Source organism: Pelodiscus sinensis, chromosome 3, assembly GCF_049634645.1.
Source record: "Pelodiscus sinensis isolate JC-2024 chromosome 3, ASM4963464v1, whole genome shotgun sequence".
Lineage (NCBI taxonomy): Eukaryota > Metazoa > Chordata > Testudines > Trionychidae > Pelodiscus > Pelodiscus sinensis.
The window spans coordinates 31649494-31671294 of NC_134713.1; the positions used below are offsets into that span (position 1 = coordinate 31649494).

The 21801-nt window shown below is 40.2% G+C and overlaps 1 long non-coding RNA gene across 1 annotated transcript in view; it reads right to left on the reverse strand.

The window, feature by feature from the left end:
* Positions 1 to 15848: 15848 nt before the first annotated feature.
* The window catches only part of LOC112547401 (uncharacterized), a 155526-nt gene continuing 149573 nt past the window's right edge, over positions 15849 to 21801 (reverse strand). The window contains exon 5 of the long non-coding RNA XR_003091147.2: positions 15849 to 16112. This is a non-coding gene — a long non-coding RNA (uncharacterized LOC112547401). The remainder of the gene's footprint in view (positions 16113 to 21801) is intronic.

The window sequence follows — 21801 nt, forward strand, 5'->3', positions numbered from 1 at the left end:
GTCTCTGGTTCATCCTCCTCAGGTGTGTCCAGCCAGCCAAAGACAAAGGATTCCTACCTTCCTATTCTTTTTAAAGATTTCCCTTATTGCATGGGCAGTCACCTGGCTGCCCCCCATCAACCGCTGCTAAAGGCTATTTGCATAGCCTTTGGACAAAAGTCTATTTGCATATGATAGCCCAGACACTAAAGCCTGCCAGCGGTAGAATTATTATAAAGTATTCCCTACTCCACATGTCTAATTTTACACACAAGAGTGATACATACACCAAAATAAGATAAACAGAACCAGCAGAATATGACATGAAGATTGATAAGTTACATGAAATAATTTGCTCAAAACAGCTTTGAGTTATCTATATTTATGTCCATAAGTCCCTTCCATAAAGCATGGTGGGGGGTGGTCCATCACAGAAGTAAAAAAGTCACTGCATGCACACATTTTGATTACTTTTATTTGAATGAATAAGCAAGATCAGCAGATGTATACAATACCACAACAAAAGAATACAATTAACTGTAGCTTTTTTAACAGACTAACTAGCTATTGCAAATTGTCAGTCAAATATGGTATATGTCTGTGACTTTTGAATTCTGTAATGTACATTCACCCTATGAGAGATAATATGTATAGATTATAATAAAGAAACAAAGTAACCCTCGAATTACTGTAATGTATTACTCTCCATGAAACACATGAGAAGTGAACCAATCCAAAATAATATCAGACAACTAGGATAAAATTCCAAGTTCAGTAAAACAAGTCACAGAGTCAATAGCAACTGAAAGACCACAAATGCAATTTCAACCTCTAATGGCTTCTCTGCACTCTACATGTTTTTGTATTGTTGATACTAGTTGTAAACACTTTGGGATAGAGTCTTTATTAGGCACCTTCTTCTACAGTGAAGGTATAGAGATCCTAATTCGAACTACCACCTCCGTGCTGCGTGTAGCTGCGAGCACGGAGTTCGGACTAAGGGACATTTAAAAATGGCGGCGCCCGAGAAGATGCAAAAGAAGCCCGGGATATTTAAATCCCTGGCTTCGTTTGCAACTTTGAATGCCTACATTAGCCTCCCTAGTTCGAACTAGGGGGCTAGTGTACTCATACCCACAGTGAAAAAGGAAAATTATTTACTTCTTTCCATAATATAAGAACTAGGGGCCACCAAATGAAACGAATGGGCAGCAGGTTTAAAACAAATAAAAGGAAGTTCTTCTTCACACAGCGTGTAGTCAGTCTGTGGAACTCCTTGCCTGAGGAGGTTGCGAAGGCTAGGACTATAACAGGGTTTAAAAGAGAACTAGATAAATTCATAGAGGTTAAGTCCATAAATGGCTATTAGACAGTATGGGAAAGCAATGTCCCTAGCTAGGTGTCTCTAGCCTCTGTTTGTCAGAGAGTGGAGATGGATGTCAGGAGAGAGATTGCTTCATCATTACCGGTTTGATTCACTCCCTCTGGGACAGCTGGCATTGGCCACTGTTGGCAGACAGGGTACTGGGCTGGATGGACCTTTGGTCTGACCTAGTAGGGCCGTTCTTACGTTCTTATGCTGCTCCCACTGAGATCAGACCATCAACATGTTCTCATTGTGCCGACTCATATTGTCTTTTTTAATCACAATTCTTGTTCTGTTTAAAAGTTCTTTACTATTCAAAATGTGTGGTCCAGTTTTAGATTCTGAGGAAAAAGAATGTTTTAAGTTTTGGCCTCTGTTCTAATACATTTGTGGTATGGAGCTGTACAAGCAACCAAAAGTCTGCATACATTTTAATTACATCTATCTGAATGAATAAGCAAAACCAGATGTATACAGTACCATTGCAAATTAATTTGTATGTGATTATGATTTTGTAGCCATGTTGTCAGCAGTCCCTCTCTAAGCACCCAAAACTGGAGCATTGTGAGCAGTAAATAAACTTAAATGGAGTCACTTGCATGAATAAGCAGCACTCAGCATGTTAGGCATTGTAGAAATGAGCTCTAAATATATGAGTCTAACCTACAGGGTGGAATATGAGATATGGAGTACACAAGGCCCTGGTCTAACTAGGGAGTTACCGTAAATTAGTGAGTACAACACGCGTCCAAGTATAACATGTACTCATGTATTATCCGCAGTTTCTCTATCGGGTGTAAAAAAATATATTAGAATACCCGAGGACGTACATAACCCGCAGATATTTCTGCCGCCTTCATAAAAGAATCTGGTGGTCTTTGATACCGTTGCTACTTGCCAGCTATAAAGATTGACTATTACGACGTCATGCAGCCTGATAATACTGAGTCTTGTTATACCGGTAATGAACCACGGCTGAGGCCGCTGAGCTATAAAAAGCAATAAGCACTACCCTATTACCAGTATATAAGTCCTACACCAATCACAATGTTTTAAAACTTTTTCAGTTTATAATAAATATTTTAAATATAAACAAATATGCCTAACCGCAAATCATATACAGCCACTTTTAAACTATCTGTTGTTACATATGCAAAATAAAATGGCAATAGAGCAGCAGACAGAAAATTTTCTGTTAATGAAAAGTCTGTTCGCGAGTGGAGAAAAGAAGAAGCAGAGATTGAGAAATTAAATCCTCGCAAAATAGCACACCGAGGAAAGAAAGCAAAGTGGCCAAATCTGGAAGAAAACCTGATGAAGTGGGTTCTTGCACTGAGATAGCAACATGTGGTTTCAACGGTAGCCATAAAGCTCAAGGCTCGACCTATGGCTATGGAGATAAAAATCGATGATTTTCACGGAAGCTCGGGTAAACTGGCTTTACAAATTTATGAAATGAAACAACCTTTCAGTTCAAGCATGGACAAGTGTTGGGAAATGGCTTCCTGATGAATGGGAGAAGGATGATTTCAAAGATTTTGTTCATAAAGAAATTAATCAGCTGGGCCTGAAACCAAATGACATCATTAACATGGACGAGGTGCCCATGTCCTTTGATATACCCGCTACATGGTCTGTTGCTGCAACTGGAGTGAAGACAGTCGGTGTAGCATCTACAGGTCATGAATGCACCTGTTTTACAGTCGTATTGGCGAGCACGGTAGGTGAAAAATTAAAACCAATGATAATTTTTAAGAGGGTGACAATGCCTTGAGAAAAACTTCTAGCCAGCGTGTCTGTGATCTGTAACAAGAAGGGCTGGATGAACACAAAGGTGATGAAGATGTGGACAGACAGCTGCTTTCACGCACAAAAAGGTGGGTTTTTTAAACCCAAACCTCTGCTACTTTTTGATGCGTTGGCATCAAAGAAACTTTGGTTCAAAAACATATCAACGCTGTGGAAGCACTTATCGCCGTAATTCCAGGTGGACTGACCTGCAGGTTGCAACCACCTGATGTAGCTGTCAACCACCCTTTCAAGTGCTTCATCCGTGAGGAATGGGACAATTTGATGACAAACGGGGAGCACACCTTCACTCCAGCAGGTTGACAGCGCCGTGCAACTTACGTTGAAGTTTTCAAATGGGTATTGGCAGCTTGGGAAAGAATAACACCAGCTACTATTCACAATTGATTCCATAAATGTGAAATTCTTGCGGAAGTTGACTTGTCTAGTTCTGACTACGACAGCGAATCAGATGCAGCATCACAGGCCTCAACCGTCAACAAAGCATGCCTAACCAAGGTTATGGATGTTTTTCAAGACAGCAAGTATGATGAAAGTTTTGACAGTTTTGAAAATTCAGACACTGAGGAGGAGGATGCTAGTTATGACTCAAGTGATGCAGAATAAACATATTCAACATGCAGCATGTACTATTTATTTTATGACAATGCGTAGGATGGATTTTTTTAAAGCTGCAGTATCATATGTATTAACATTTATTTATTTAGTAGCTTCACAGTCAGTAACGTTTTAACTTTTATTTTATTTTAGTAAACACAACAACATTGCCGCTCTTATTAAATTATTATTAAATTGAAGATATAGATTTTATTATGTTGATCTTGTCTTCTTGTAATATGAGTAAAAATCAAATTGCATATGACCCGGACATATATACCCCGCGGAGAAGGGGGTGTGGTAGGTAAAAACATGGACAACCCACAGGCTAGATTAGCTAATTCACAGTATTTCGGACTAACCCCTCTTATTCTGAAATAACAAGCGAAGCATCCACACGACCAAGCCCATTAAATAATGGGCTGGTTATTGAGCAATCTGTACTTCTGCTTTCCTGGGGGAATAACACTTATTTCAAAATTGTGATTTCCAAATAGCATTAGTGTGGATGCTTTGGTGCTGCTAATTTGAAATAATTGACCTTCAGAGGCCTTTCAAAGCTGCACCTGTAGCCACATCTGCCAGTTTCACTGCTCCCCTTCTCCTGCGGAACTTAAAGCAGCAGGCTGCAGCAAAAGGGCTTGGAGAAGGGCTTGTGCGAACCTTTGCCAAACAACACCATCCTAGGAGCCATGGCAGACCCCAGTGCTCCCTCTGAGGACCCCACGGCTGCCAGCACTCCCACAGCCTGGACTGGTGCAGAGATCCTGGACTTCATCAAGATCTGGGACAAGGAGATCAAACTCCAGGATCTCTGCACCATAAAGAGAAATGCCGATCTCTACAGCCAGATGGCTACTAGCCTGTTCAACAAAGGACACACCTGGACCCTCGACCAAGTCCAAATGAAAATAAAAGAGCTCTAGCAGGCCTACAACAAGGACAGGGAGCAGAGTGGACACTCTGGGGTGGCACATCACATATGCCAGTGCTATGACCAGCTGGATGCCAACCAGGGAGGGGGGCGGTCACCTCCTCCCTCAGTTGTCTTGCCTTTGTATATCAGAATCTAAGATACTGATTTTATTTTGCCTCTCAGTTTTGCCTAGTCCCTCCTTTTTCTCTGCTATTATAGTCCATGTTCCCTTCCATTTCCAACCCAATTCCCAGGTCTCCATGTTTTTCACTTACCTGTAGGCTTTGGTCACCTGTCCCCGTCGAACCTAGTTTAAATCCCTCCTCACTAGGCTAGCCAGTCTGCAGTATTGCCATTCTAGTGGTCCATCCAATCTAGTGTCCTATCGTCTGGCAGCAGCTAATGCCAAATGCTTCAGAGGGAATGAATGGAACAGGCAATCAAAAGAATCGTCCCCCATCATTCGGTGAGGAGTCCTGTTGCACCTTATAGACTAACTGAAGTGTTGGAGCATAAGCTTTCGTGGACAAAGACCCACTTCGTCAGATGCAACTAGTTAGTCTATAAGGTACCACAGGACTCCTCACGGCTTTTGCAGATTCAGACAAACACAGCTACCCCTCTGATACTTGACGTCCCTCATCATTCACTCCCAGGTTCTGGCAAACAAAGATACTCAGAACATGGTGCTGAATCCTTTAACCTGCCTGGTTAATAGCCATTGATGGATCTAAAATTTATGAATTTATCTAATTATTTTTTGAGCTCTTCATCATTTTGGCCTTCACAACATCCACTTCAGCAACAAGTTCCACGTGTTGACTGTGTGTTTTGTGAAAAAATATTTACTCAATTCATTTTAAACCTTCTACCTTTAATTTCATTGTGACCCCCTAATGGTAGTGTTACCTGAAGGATCAAACTACATTTCTTTATTCACTTTTTCCACACCTGTCAAGATTTTATAGACCTCTGTCATATCCCCTCTTTTCCAAACTGCAAAGTCCAGTCTTTTAATCCTGCCTCAAACTGGAGAGATTTAATACTGCCCATATAATGGAGCAGGGTGGAACTGCTGATACCTATTCCTAGCAGGCCAGCAGGCTATATCATGGCATTCCCAGGAGCTGGATAGGGTACATTGGCCTAACAAACCACTAGGTCTGAAATATGCTTGTTATAGAAAGAGTACAGCAAGTCAGACTGACTTTTGACCTAGATCTATAAGCCTGACAAGTAGAAATGGTGTTGTATTTCAGATATCAGCTAAATATATTGTGAAGTGAAATATTAGATACCTAGTAGTTCCAGGCCAGACCAAACAGAGAAATACTAGCAGGGCAGTTAAGGAAATAACAAAGTGAGGGGTTTTTTTGTGTGTGTTTGTTTTGTTACCACATAGGGGAGACACATGATAGTACAGGAGAATTCACATCTGGAAGTTATACTTCTCTTTATTCCAGACATTGAAGTAGACAAGCAAAGCATAGGGATGAGGTTGTTTTAGCAGTGGACAAGAATAATGAACAACTGGAAACTAGCGCTTGAGTAGACTAACCATACCAAGGCTTACTCCTGTCTCAAGAAACTATTCCTAAGTGTGATCTGCTGTTAAGAACCAACAAAAGCAGCAGATGAAGAGAAGGATGGATTTCATCAATAGTTCAGCAGTATTCCAAACTTTATATGATTTTTAAAATTGGGTGGGAGATATGAATGAAAGGTCAGTAGCCAATATGGTAAACAAATGAACAGTGTACCATATGGGGCCAGCAAGCATAATGGGCAAATGTTCAGAACTTGCTGTGACATTCACAATCAGATTGTTGGCTGTACTCACTTTCCTCACAAAGATACATAGAGTTACACCAGATGGTAAACTAAAAAACAGACTGACCATATTATCATCATTAAAGGCACAGAAGGTCTCTGTTGGATGTTAGAGTCTATACAAGGGCTGAGTGTGGCTGTGATCACGGGAAAGATTAAAAATAAATTAAAGTCTTAAAAATGGGTGGGTGTAATTGGAGCCAAATTTTAACTTGATAAATTAAAGGATAGCTCTCTGAGGGATGCATACAGGGTAATGCTTGAAAGGTGTCTGGGGCCACTAATTTTTCATGAAGAAAATAATTTCTCAGACTGGATGGGAAATACTCAAAGAAGCAATACAAGAGGAACATCTCAGAGGAGCAGCTGTTTTAATCTGTAATTTTAAAAAATCAAGTAGTCCTGTACCACCGTAAAGACTAACAAATCTATCTGTTTAGCTGCATCATGAACTTTTTTGGGCAAACCCACTTCCTCAGATGGGTTCATGAGCTCCTCTGAGGAAGTGGGTTGTGCCCACAAAAGCTCATGCTAAAAGACTAGTTTTTTTTTTAAACAGCAGAGAAAGTTAGTCGAAGGTGTAAGCAAACAAAGAAATGCTAAACAATCCACAAAACAAGACACTTACATGGAAGCTATAAACAAGCGACGATTTCTGGGAAAGAGGAAGTAGTAAATGTGTTCTAAAGAAATTACAAAAATTGGACATGCAAAAGTTCTGGAAAGAAGAGGCATCAGGAAAACAAGTTATAAAAATAATATACAAAACAGGCTAAGTTTTATGAAAACCACAATCAGGCCAGTGATGCAAGTTGTAAGAAATGCCTAAGTGGTGCTGGAGGTATAGAAAGAGCATTTTAACAAAATGCCAAACTCTATAGTTCTCCCAGTGGTGTGCATTCTAGACATACTAGATGAACAGGGCAGCTTGTAAAGCAGGATGGATATTAAAAATATGGGAAAGCTGCAGGAAGATACAACATAGCAGCTGAGCTTCTAAAACTCCATGGGACAAGTGGTATGAAATCATTAGGAAAAATACATAAGAAGGTATGGAAACAAGTCGAGGTACCAGCGACTGGATAAAGGCAATAGCTGTACCAGTCCTGAAGAAAGAAGATCCTGCCATCAATATAATGATGGAGGTATAAATTTATTTTCAGTACCAGGAAAAATCATTATGAAAGTAACTGTGACTAGATTAGAGGAAGTGGTAAGGGAAGGACAGTGCAGTTTCAGACCTGACCAAAGTTGTACTGATCAGATATTCATACTCCAAGAATTGATGGGAAAAAAGAAAATGGAGATTAAAGATGTTTGCTGTTTTCATCAACTTTATAAAAACATTTGATTTGGTGAGGAGGGAAGTTTTATGGAAAATAGTGAAAACTTCTGAAGTTCCAGATAGGGTAACTGCAATTATAAATGTGATGTATGAAGACTTCTGCAGTACCAGAAAAACTAATGGAAAATTAAACAACTGGTTTAAGACAAAGTTTGGTGACAAAGGGGATGGAAGCCCCATTCATCATGTTCTTAAAATGAACATTAGAATGGTACATCAGTTGTGGGTATGACATTGGACGATCTAGAGTTTTGTTCATCATACAACTATCAGAAACATTTTAATTAGTGGTGATATTCTACACTACCTTGGAAAAATGGGTGCAGTTAACCTGGGCTTAAAATAAATACTAAGAAGAAAACATGGTATTGTCTTGGCAAAGTTTTAGAACAAGTAAAATCTGATGTGAACTTTGAATCTTGATCTTTGTTGATTCCATCAAGGATAAGTTTAAAAGGGGAGGTGCTTTAGTCACAAATGCTGCACATGAACTGATGAAATTATGGACTGATGAAAATATGATGTTTGGTACCAAAGAGAAAGCTTATCAAACCAGTGTTTTAAACATATTTTTTCTGTGGTCTCTGGAAGCAGCAGCATTAAATAAAGCAAACAGCAGAAGGCTGAAGGGAGTAGAGATGAAAGGTTTTCAGATGATGACAGGTAAAAAGTGGAGTGATTTTAAGACAAATGAAGTAGTTAGAAGGAGAGTAGGATATGAAATCAAGGAATGGGATTAGCTATAAGCAAAAAGAGTATGATGAGGGACCATGCAGAAGTCCAGGTGGGAGCACTCCTGGGGATCTATTACGCATAATCAAATGAAGCCAGGGACCAGAATTCATCACTCCTTATGCACTTCTCTCTAATGTATGGAAAGGAAGACTGTTATGGAGCACTTTTATTTCAGAGATATATGCTGAAGGTCTTATGCAGCCAACCATAAAAGGTTACAAGATTTCCTAAAAAAATTAGATTATTTTTAGAAATATAAAAAGGGACTACACTGAACATAGTGCAACTATTTTGAACCTCATTATGGTGAATAAAGATGAACTGATCAGTGTACAGAAACTTGGGGATCCCTGGAGATCAATGATAGTGATCTGATTACATTCAATATTGGCATATACAAGGCAGTCTCAACCAGTAATGCGTATGTGCTCACGCGCGCACACACAGAGCATCAGAAGAAGTGACTGCCAAAAGCTAAGGAAGATTATTAGCCAAACCAATTAGGAGGAAAAAAATGCAGAAAAAGGTGACCAGAAATTGGGAGTTCTCTAAGGACTATGTACTTGATGGCTAAAAAGCCACAATTCCACAGAATGGGGACAACCTTGGCTAAGAAGCCCGTCTGGTGCATTGATGAAGTGAAGGCAACTGTAGAAATCAAAAAGCCCACTACAATATATAAGCAAATGGAAGGGAAGGAAAAAGGTAGAAATCAGAATAAATTAGAGGGTATATAAAAGTTAATAAGGGAAGTTAAAAAAAATCAGGGAACAATCCAGGACTGGAAGGTCTAAGTTAAAAAAAAATTTTTTTTTTAAAGATTTTAAATATATTATGTACAAAAGAAATTATAACAATGGTATAGGTGCATTTCTGTATGGAGAAGGTAAAACTTTTAATAATGATGCAGAATAGGCAGAAGAAGTCAATAGGTATTTCTGTTTAGTATTTAGAAAGAAGCAGGATGATATGCTTGTATCACATACCTTTCAGTTCATCAGTAAAAAAAAGGAAGATTTTAGACAACATCTCCTAGGCACAGACATTATTAAATCAGTAGGCCTGGAAAAACTGTGCCCAAGAGCCCTGAAAAGCTGGCTGAGGAGCTTTCTGATCTACCACTCTTCATTTAAATCAAAGGTTTGCAATAGCAGAGAAATTCCAGAAACAAGCATTAGTACACCTGCAGGAATTCCTGGAAGGGCAATGATGTACAGATATTTCAAAAGGTCAAGCAACATGATTTGGGAAGGTTAAATCCTAGAAAAAATAATGAAATATAGGATTCAAGAATCAAGAATGTATATTTTATGGAAAATAGATTTTGTAAAACTAACCTGATTTCATTTTGTCATGAGATTACAATTGTGGTAAATAAAAAAGACTTCACAAGTATAATATACTTAGCCTTTGTATGTCATTTCATTTAATATTGATTGGGTACATATAGACCAATCTGGATTCCTTGCTAAACTCAGCCCATTCCAACAAAATGTATTTTAATACAAACAAATGTTAAGTTACATATCTAGGTATGAGAAATGCAGAATGGGGGGGACTGTCAAGTGGAAAACAACAATTGAAAAACCTTGAGGGATCATAGTGACAAGCAACCTAACAGGGCCTAAAAGTGCAATGTTGTAGCAAAAAGGGCAGAAGTGATCCTTGGGCTATGTCTAGTCTAGCTTCTTTCGTAAGAAGATTTTCCGGAAGAGATCTTCCAGAAAAGCTTATTTCAAAAGTTCTTTCGACTTTCTGTCAAGAAAATGCAATAGCAGTATGGGTGTAAGTATAGTTTTGCCTGTATGAACAGGGGAACAAAGAAGGAAGAAGAGGAAGGTGATTTTATGTCTGTGTATGACATCGGTGAGGTTGACACTGGAATACAGCCGCTCCCCGAGTTATGACCACTTCTGCTTATGACTATCCGCACTTACAACCAAAGCAGTCGTAAATGCGGATCCGAGTTATGAACGGCGATCCGCGCTTATGAACAGCGCGGTCGCCATGTAACTCTATGGGATCCAAGTTACGAACACTGAGTTACGGACCAACTGTTGGTCCATAATTTGTTCATAACTCGGGGAGCAGCTGTACTGTACAGTTTGGGTGTCCATATTTTTAAAAGATGCTGAAAAATTGGAGAGGGTACAGAAAAGAAATACAAAAATGATTCAAGGACTATAGAAGATGTTAACAGTGTAGTAATTTAGAATTCAATCTGTTTAGTTTATCTAAAAGAGGAACATTTACAGGGAAAAATGCTGCATAATAAATAGATCTAGCAGAGAAGGGCTTAACAAGAATCAACAGCTGGAATCTGAACCCAGAGAATTTCATATTAAAAATTAGGTACACATTTTTAATAGTCAGGGTGATTAACCAATGTAACAAATTAACAAGGAAGTGGTGAATTTCTCATTTCCTGGTATCTTCAAATACAGACTGGATAACTTTCTGGTTATATATGTTAGCTAAACAAGTTATCGGATTTCATACACTGGTAAATGGCTTGTAATATACAGAAGTTTAGATGATCTAATGTTCCTTTTTGGTCATAAATGCTATGTATCTCATCTAGGAATTGGACTTCTAATCTCAGTTTTCTGGAAGCTAGATTGTACAGAGATATAACAAAAAATAGCAAGTAACACTTTTAAAATTCAAAGAAAAGAGTTAAGTTTAAGGAAAAAATTAAAGCAACTTTTTATCCCAAGCAGATCACTAATTCTTAATAATACAAATATCAGTTTTCCTTCCAATATATCAGTTAGTACTTGACCAACTCACTGTGCACTTGCCCCCAAAAGAATCACCCTCAAAGTTTAACTGCAATTCCCAAATTTTCTCATAGAAACATATCCACAGCCTCCTCTAAGAGCTCAGAATATGAGTGTGGAGGTTGGATGAATAGTTTATATTTTAAAGGCTTTTTTTTTCTTTAAATTTGAACAATAATTTAAGGCTCACCTTTTTTTCAGATCAAACCTATCAAGGTACTTTGGTCCTAACCATTCAAAAAGAAGATTTGCCCATCACATAGTTCAAAACATTATTTAATGTTATATAATTTCTCTTTTAGAGGATATTAATTTATTCATCATTACCTATACAATCTGACACAATACTTAAAACTTCTACTTTTATTTGGACATCTCAAAGTAACACAAAAGCATAATCACATACTTACAAACAACTTGTCTTTATTTAAAATGGAGCAAAGCCAGCAGAGCTAGCAAGCATGTTGCCAATACCTCTATCTGACTACATTAATTCTGTCACCACTCATCAACTGGCTTGTCACGTTTCACACTGCAACACTTCCAGGCACTTAGAGTATTACTACAATCATATTCTATGAAACATGTTGAGTCTGCATTTCTGGGATTCGCAGGAGAATGCACTTAGACTGTATAGAGCAAGCAAAGACATATTTCTAAGGAAGATATCAGTGTAGGAAAAAAAATCACTCTTTGTTTCTCCAACCCATTTGCCAGAACCATATGATTGTTGCTAGAAATGCTCTCTGTATTTTGGCACACAATGTATCACAGAGTATGTCGGACGTGCAGAGATTTTTCTAAAACTTTTACATTCTTAAACCCCTTATGGAGATCTCAAGTCATTGCAGAATAATACTAATATTCAATGAATCCCTTCAGACTCCAAGACAACTAGTTTATGTCAGTGAATAAAATAAAGTACCCAGCTGCTCAGGGACCAGAGAGTTGCAAAGTGAAGGAGTCATCTGTACCTCCTCTCCAAAAACTTACAGTGAGGACTTAGATGCTAATAAGGCTTGTGTGTGTTTCATTAGTTTCCTTCTTGTAAATCTGTTTGAGCAAAATAATCCTTTTGGTTTGTTTACTTCAATGATTAATTAAAAGAAACACAGAGAGGGGCCAGCATTCATTTAAAGGTAAATTCTCCCCTCAAAGTTACAAAAGGGATTCTGATAACTTAACGGGAGATACCTACATGTATTCCAGATCAGGATCTAGTTCTTAGTTCATAATTCAGATACAAAGAACATGTCTGGCTAGATAATTAGTGACTATGATGTTGCCACTAAGAATAAAGTTGCACCTAATAAGCAAATTATTCATATTAAATCCCTAGTGCTTACCATCTGCATATTTGTATGTTGCTTTTTTGGGAACAATTAGAGCTGAAAAGTAAAGCCAGATGGTTTACTATCTAGTAATGAGTGCATGGTATTTAAATGAGGTATGTTTTAGTAAAGAGAGAATGTGAATCTTAAGGATGCTGAAGGAATTGTAGAGATGTGTGAAAACTCAGTCTAAATCTCCAATAAGAGTAGAACCCAGAATCAGAGCCCCATGGACCAGAGGCTGTGAAAACACGGGGAGACACGATCACTGAAGAACTATAAGTATGCAAATACGAGCAACATATCAAAAGTGGGGGAAATGGAGAAAATTTAGGTACAAGTTTATATATGTGTATATATACACCCACACGCATTTTTAGTTTTGTAATAACATACATAAAGTAGGAATTACCCCACCCACCTCCACTGCACTTGCCAATTTTTTGTTGCTTTCCTGGTGATTCTATGACAGATTAATAGCCTACATTTCCTTCCACCAAATGTACTTTTGCTGCATCTTCAAGTTTTCTAGCAAATACTTTACATTGGAATTGCATCAGTGCTGCAAAAAGCACTATTGAAATAGGCCCCAGTCCTTAACAATATATTTGCAAAGCAGTTTGAAGCAAATGGAAGCAAACCTCCCTGCCTGGGCTGACAGAGACAGGCTAGTGCAGCTTGCAGAGGTCATCTAAAAATATCTATAAAAACAACCCTTTCCAACTGCACCTCAGGCTGGAGTTCAGCTCCTAAAACCTATGGAGGGCACTGAACTACAGACCCTGAAGTCCAGCTCAAGCCACAGCTTGAAGGTGCTATCTCTTCAGCTATTTGTAGTGATACACTGGCCTCTTAAACAATGGTGCAGGAATTGACTGAAGCCAAATGAAAGGAAATCCCTGGGAATTAGTAGTTGGAGCCCCCCACCAGACATTGTCCCTTAAAGGCTAAGGTTGCCAGGTGTTTGGTTTTGAACCGGACAGTCCAGTATTTGAGCTTTCTGCTCGGGAAACAAATTGAGAAAATACAAATGTCCAGTATTTTCTAAATAGATGTAATGTAGATCATGATGTAATGTCAAGTGTGTCCGGTATTTTTGTTGAAACCATCTGGCAACCCTATAAAGGCCCATCAAAAATGACCTTATAGTGGAGGCCAGACAGGGTTCCTGTTTCTCCCAACCATTAAGGAGGAGCTCTCTATATATACACTCATGCTTTGTCACTCAAAACGGAGAAGATAACAAAGACGGATTATGCATAACATGTAAGGTCCAGGGACTGATAGATCTTGCCCTTAGAAGTTGTAAAGATATTCTAGTGAAGAGTTTTTTACGTAAAAAACTCAGAGGGCCTTAAAGTATCATTTCCTTGCAACATCTATCAAGAAAACAAGGAAAATAGGGTCCAGATTTTTTAAAAAAATAAAAGATCCTCTGGAAGCTTTACAATGGTGGGGCTGAGAACCATGGAAGCAAACTGCAAACTCTGGATACAACAGAAACTACTTCAAACCAGGGCTTGTGGCAGCACCTCAGCAGCCCTACAATCCAAAACCTAATCTCTCCTGCTATTCTTTAAGCATATTGGGAAAGGGGCCAGACTCTAAGGCATGAGCAAGACACAAAGAATAGTGTACAGCTGTCAGACTCAGGAGCCTAATCCGTTATGCCACAAAATGCAAGACCTGGGCTGATGCTGACAGTAAAAGGGAGCCTGAGCACAAAGGCTGAGCTCCCAATAGAAAAGGCTGGGAGTAGTGGCTCTGTGCAGAGCAATGTGAGACAGGTCTGGTAGAACAGCCTGAGACAAGTTTGAATCTTTGTAATAGACTTTACCTGAGGGGATTTGTGAATTATTTTTGAACTCTTTCAATTATTAAATCAATCAGGGGGAGGAGGAAGGGTGATTACACAAGAGAGACTGTGTAAAGGGAGCTCTACAGGGCCTTGAAGAAAGGAAACAGGCAAGCTGCTGCAGGATCACCCCTGGCCACAGGGAAGTGCTCAAGAGACAAGTGCCTTCCTACAGGGTGACATGAATAGCAGAGGCCAGCTTTAAAGGGCCAGTTCATCCCCATTGTTATAACAGAAGATCCTCGACTTTCTCTGAGTACTGGTGGAATACAATTAATGGCATGTTTTCCTTCATTATGTTCATGCTGACACGGACCAACTCATTGCAATTTGGAATGAAAAAATTGGTATGTTCATTTCTGTTCAGTTTTAATCTTACATACAGATCACTTCCCCAAAACATCAGATACTCTGTGAATTACCTGGTCATATTTAAAATACTCTAATTGAACAAGCATATTTTCACCTCTATTGTAATAATATGAACATAGGTTAGAGGAGGTTTTTTATTTCCACTAATTAATTCTAGCATTTTGAAGCTCTGGCATTCATTGACAATCATAAAACCTCAGATTCATTAAGATATGTAATTTAACTACTCAACATTCCTTTAACACTTCTGTACACACATCCACATAGTGCTATGTGGCAAATATTCAAATGATTCTACAGGAACAGATGGTTTAGACACAATTAATAAGAAGCCTTGAGTTATTTGCATATTCATTAGATAATATCAGTTATTCCTCAGCCAGAACAAAGAATAACAGGAGTGTATGTTTCCCTCCATTAGAGCATGAAACGCAAAACGTTTGCTATAAAAACAGGCAAATAGCAATCCTTGAAAATACAAGAATATTATTTAAATATTATCCTAATATTATCCATTCATGTTTCCACGATAACAGAAGCATTATGTTCACATAATGCTCTCTTGCTTTTATAACAGTGAAAATAGACAAAAAGATGCTTCATGCTTCTGGGCTCTTAGTCATACCCATAGATCCCTACTAGTCCAGAGGTTGTGTGCTAGCTAACTAATGGCAAAAATTACAAGTTTAAAGGCTACAGGATAAGTTTATACTAGGACTGCAGAAGTTTAAGTTCAATTCCCAGCACTGCAACTTTTCAGAAGAGTTCAGTACCTACAATCAGGGTCAGATTTAAAAAAAAAAACTTTATTGACATTTAGCCATCAAAATAAGTGGCCAGAGTTTCAAAAGTGCAGAATATATATTACTGATTTTTTTTTAAAAGGGGAGTGATAGGGACCATAATGGAAGCTGCTGAGTGAAAATCTGGACTTTATTTATTTAGGTGCCTAAACTGGGAGCAAGGTGGTTTTGAAAATCTGGCCTTGATTACAGATATTGAGCACACAGAAAATCCAGCTCTTCCACTTTATGTTTTAGTAAGGAATTCGCAAAATTAAGATAATAGTTCCTCACCTCCCTCTTTTCTCTTTCTTCTGTTCTACTTGCACTCGAAGCACCTGTGGTCAGGTCCAGACTTTGAATAGGTGTAAATACAGTGCCTATCTCAAAAGATCTCTGAGGCAGGTTAGAGCTTCTGTAAAATAGATAAACTACTGTAAAATAGATAAACTAACCAGAAATAGGTGGAGGTTTTTCCTGAAGTTAAAAGTCACTGCAAACTTTCAAATCTTCCTTGTGAATTAGCAAGACTGAAGCTTCTGATGGGAATTCAAGTTACATGATTTGAGAGATGGGTGAAGGGAAAATGCATAAGGTCAACAAGGATGATACTTCTACATTTTCATAACTTTTAAGCTGAAACTGTAAAAATTACCACAAGTGAGACCAGACTTAGGCTTTCTTACCATGACTATGACAAAGCATATAGCTCCACATTTTCCTTGATAAACAAACCAATGTGGATTTCCAGAGAGAAGGTTGTTAAAGAAGCTTTATTATTTCCAGTAAGGCTTTAATTTAGAATACAGAATCATATTTTCTGGTCCAGATGTCTGCCATCTACCCATCAGAAGAGTGGAAGAGGAAAACTCACTGTAAAAATAGCCCTTGCACAAATATGAAGATTGAAATGAAATTGCTACTTTAAGAGTTCTTTAAAATATTTGTGCCAAATATTTTGAAGTGTTTGGGTCCATTTTGTTTGGGGAGCAGGAGTTGGACTAATGCCAAAACCAACCTTCACATTTATTGATACACATTTCTGTGGACATCTTAGTTTCCCTGTTGGAACGTGATCCATATGGAAGAAAGCATTAATAAAAAGTATATTTAGGCTTTATTCATCTGAATGTGGGTGGGGGGAGGGAGAAATCTGGGATCCATATATTCTTTAATTCACAACTGTGTAAATGCACACTTACAGTTAGTCCCTTAGGGTACATCTACACTTGCTCCCTAGTTCTACTAGTGATGCAAATGTAGGCGACTGAAATTGCTAATGAAGCGGGGATTTAAATATCCCGCACTTCATTAGCATGATCTCGCCAGTGCGTTACTCCGCTCAACAGCTGTTTTGAAAGTGAAAGCGCGTGCCAAGATGTGTTAGTTTGAACCAAAATGAGGAGTAACGTTAGTTCGAACAAAGGGGTTTGGTTTGAACTAACACATCCTGGTGCACACTTTCACTTTCGAAACAGCTGTTGAGTGGAGTAACGCACAGGCGAGATCATCCTAATGAAGCGCGGGATATTTAAATCCCCGCTTCATTAGCAATTTCGGTCACCTACATTTGCATCCCTAGTTTGAACTAGGGAGCAAGTGTAAACTTACCCTAAGGAATGAAAAGGAACAGAATGACCAGACTGATTCTTTTCTGAGCACCTCTTGGCCCAGAAGAGAGAGTAGAGGACTTTGAATGAATATAGATCAATGTATTAACTAATAAACACAGAGGGCGGGAGAGTGTCAGGGTCCCCAGTGAGAGACAAAAAAGGCAGTTGTTGCAGGGCCCAGCAATTTAAGAGTTCTGTGGTGGCCAGAACCCAAGACTATTTACACTGCTGCCAGAACCCCGGCTTGTGCTGAGGGCTGATTCAGGGAGGCACAGCATGATCCATGTAGTGTGGAGGGCTGGGTGCTATAGACCTACCCTCTTCCACCCAGAGGGGAAGAGTTGCTCCCAGCCAGCACACTAAGGGGATGCCGGGAAAGGGTGACCCTATGTGACCCACAGCGGGGAGGGAAGCACTTCCCCTCCCCAAAGGAGCCGGCATACGCTGCCTGAACAGTTGAGGCAGTGGCACCGGGTAACTTAGATCCACGGCCTTTCTGCACAGTCAGGAGACCTGGGGCTGTGCAGCTCCGACTGTGCAGGCAGCGCTCTCTGTCCTGGGCCTCCCCCCTCCCCCAATAGGACGGCATTGTGGAAGTAAGTTGCTGGAGTACAACAGCCCCTGCTGTTCAGGCAGCATGCACACCAGCTGTTTCGGGAGGGGAAGTCCAGTCGCACACTTCCTGGAACCCAGAGGTGCTGCAGGATTGCCAGGTACTGGTCCCAGCTGCCCCTGTCTCCTGCCCCCACCAGCACTGTCCCCAGCACCCAGCAGCACCCTGTCCCCAGCCACAGCACCCTGCCATCCACCCCAGGACCCTATCCCTGGCCCCAGCACCCTGTGACTCACCCCAGCACCCAGCAGCACCCTGTTCCCAGCCCCAGCACCCTGCCACCCACCCCAGCACCACCCTCTCCCCAGCCCCAGCAGCCTGCCACCCATCCCAGCACCCAGTACTACCCTGCCACCCACCCCAGCACCCAGCAGCACCCTGTCCCCAGCCCCAGCACCCAGCCACACACCCCAGGACCCTGTCCTTTGGACCAGCACCCTGCCACTCACCCCAGCACTCAGCAGTACCCTGTCTCTGGCCCCAGCACCCTGCCATCCACCCTAACACTCTGCACCACCCTGTCCCTGTCCCCAGCACCCAGCACCCTGCCATCCACCCTAGCACCCATCAGCACACTGTCTCTGACCCCAGCAGCCTGCTACCCACCACAGCACCCACCCCAGTGTCCAGCAACACCATGTCCCTGACCTCAGCATCCTGCCCCAGCACCCCACCACCTGTGTCAACATCCTGCCACCCAGTTCTAGCACCCACTAGCACCCTGTCCCCTGTCCCCACCAGCACAGTTGGGACTACATTAGTGATGCTTGGAGGTTTTGGCGGGGTTTTTTCGCATCTCACTCGTGTGGCCCCAACTGACTTTTCTGTGGGTCAGTGACCCTTGACTCAAAACAGGTTCCCCACACCTCTGATAAAGACAATGCTAAAACCTTTTGAGTTTGACATAATATTTTATTTAAAAATGAAGCCTGGCCAACAAGCCCCCAATTGGGGCCAAATCCCCATCTCACTGCAGCATCATAACGCTCCTGCACCACCTGACCCCAAATCTGAGCCTATCCTACACTGGAACCCCTGTCCTGAGCCTCTTATATCCCCAAACTCCTGCATCCCCACATCCTCAGGTGCCACAAAACTCTTGCACCATCCACACATCACAAATCTGCACCATCCACACATCACCATCCACACATCACACCTGAGCCCATCACACTCACAGCACCCTTGTCCTGAGCCCCTCACATATCTAACCCAAACTCCTGCACCCACATATCCACGAGCCTGTGACTTGCTCGGCACCCCAACCTTCAACATGAGTCCAACACTCCCCAGCCTGCAGCTCCCTCCCCAAGCCAGCATCCCTTTCTCCTGCATCCAAATTCCCTCCCAGAGCTTGCACTTCTCACCCCTTCCCACACCCAAATACCTCATTCCCAGCCCAGAGCCCGCACTTCCTGTCTCAACCCAGTGAGAGTGTATAAGGGCTGGGGATAGCAAGTGATAGAGAGGAGGGGAACAGAGAGGATGGGGCCTGAAAGGGGTCGGAGTCTTGGGGAAGGAATGTGATTTTCATGCATTGGTGAGTTCTGCTCCTTTTTTGTTGTTGTTTTGTTTTGTTTTTTTGCTTGACAAACCTAGGGGTTTCTTGAAATTCTGAAAAGCTGAAAAGGGGTCCATGGCCAAATAAAATTGGGAAACACTGCCTTAAGCATTTCCTTCTAACCTGTAAACAGAAACATTGTGTTATGGTGGTGTGGCATACTGGGGTACAATCCAGCCTAGTGAGAGACTGTATCACCCCTGCTCTGTAACTCCGGGTGCCTTACAAAGCCTTGCTAAAGTAGCTCTCTTCTGAGCTGCTCCCAGTGTCCCTGCATACAAGCCTCTTGAGTGTTTGTATTTAACTACAGCCTACCAGCCACACTTGGATTGTACTCTGGCTTTTACCAGCTTCAGTTATACTATAGGTTGACCCCCAACCTACTCCCACTCCAAAATTCTCCCCCAGAAATATTTATCTTGTACTGGCCAGTCATCTCCTGGACAGTCCAATATATTAAGTTATTCTTTTAAAGGAATAATATACACTTGCTTGTTATTTTAAGCAGATTTACTCACTTTAAATACACTGGATTAGATAAAACAGAAACAAGCTTATTAACGAGAGAGAGAGAGAGAGAGAGAGAGAGATTTTAACTAAGTACAAGCAAAGAGGGGAATAAGTCATCAATGGTTAAAAGAAAAATAAAGGAAAGTGTTTCTAATGACTCATTTAGACCATATTAGATCCAAGCAAAGTTTCTCTTTCAGCAGCATTACTGACCAAAATCTCTAGGTCAGGACCCCTGCACAAGAGTCCAGTGACTGTCTTCTTGGGTGCTGAGAATAAGGTGGGCACGACAGAGGTCTTGTTTGCCCTTTCATTTTAAAGTATTTTTGTCTTTTATAAATCATTTAAAGCTAAGGATGAGGAGACTGCTGGAAGAGATTCTACACTGTTTCTGGATCTCTTTGTCTCTGACCTATATCCTTGACAAAGACTGGCCAATTGATAAGTCCACTAGTTTTGTTGACACCTGGCTTCCCTTTGTCTTTGAACAACTGTTTTTGCCACTTCTGAGACTTATCTGGAAAACACACTTCAGTCATTACTTAAATTATTCAAATGATACCTTACAAGGCATACCTTGTACAAAGATTACTGCAATTGTGTTTAGGGAATATTCCATCACACAGGAATTATGATAAAAACATATGCTAGACATCTCATGTAGCCAATAGTAAAATATTATTCAAATTTCTACAAATTATAGATTTTCTAATACAAAAGATTTTGCACCCAACATGAAGTAACTATTCTGCATTTCATCATAACAGAAAAAGATGAGTTAATCGTTGGATTAGAACTCTGTGGTTGCATAAGGACTCAGACTCAGGTTCATGACCTGATTTTATTCAATATGAGCAAAAAGAGAACAGACCCAACCAGTAATAAATATATATATATATATATATATATAGTTCAAAGTGATTTCCTAAAAAAACCTAGGAAAACTATGAGCCAAATTGATTGGGCAAAAGAAAAATGTGACGGAACGTTGGGCATTTGTTAAGGAGAGGTCATTTGTTAGCTGGGGTCAAAAGTCCTCTTCCACAGCCAACAAAGAGAACAACTTTGGCTAAAAGGCCATCCTAATTCAGTGGAAAAATAAAAGTATTTAGAAAATTTAAAAAGCACTATATGTAACAAGAAGAAATAAGAGGCAATAGGTAGCAACAAATATAAATTAGAAGGTATGATGTGCAGAAAAAACTGAAGACATCAGCAAAAAAAAAACCCTATGTTCAGCAAGAAACAAGACACTATGAAGGAGAGTTTTTTTATTATATTAGGAATTGGGTATTACACATCTCAGAATATTTGTCCTTTTGCAACTTGTTCCTGCTCATATTCAATTTGTGATGCAATATAAGCCCCAGGCCCTTTTCAGCAGTACTACTGCTTAGCCAGTTATGTCATTTTCTAGTTGTGAATTTGATTTTGCCCTCCTAAGTGTAGCACTTGCATTGCCTTTATTGAATTTAATCTTGATTTCAGACCAATTCTTCAATTTGTCAAGGTAATTTTGAATTCTAATCCTACCCTCCGTATGGCTTGCAGCCCCTCCCATCTTGCTATTATCTATAAATTATATAAGTATATGCTCCAGCACTGGATCCAGGACAGACCATTGTAAAACTAGATACAACCCCCCAGTTTGACAGCATGGCATTGATAACAAGTCTGAGTATGGTCTTTCAAACAGTTATGCTCCCACCACCTAGTAATAATGTCATTAATTTAAATTTTTCTAGTTTACTTGCGTAAAACTGTGCAAAAAACCCTACTAAAATCAAGATACAACATCTATAGCTTC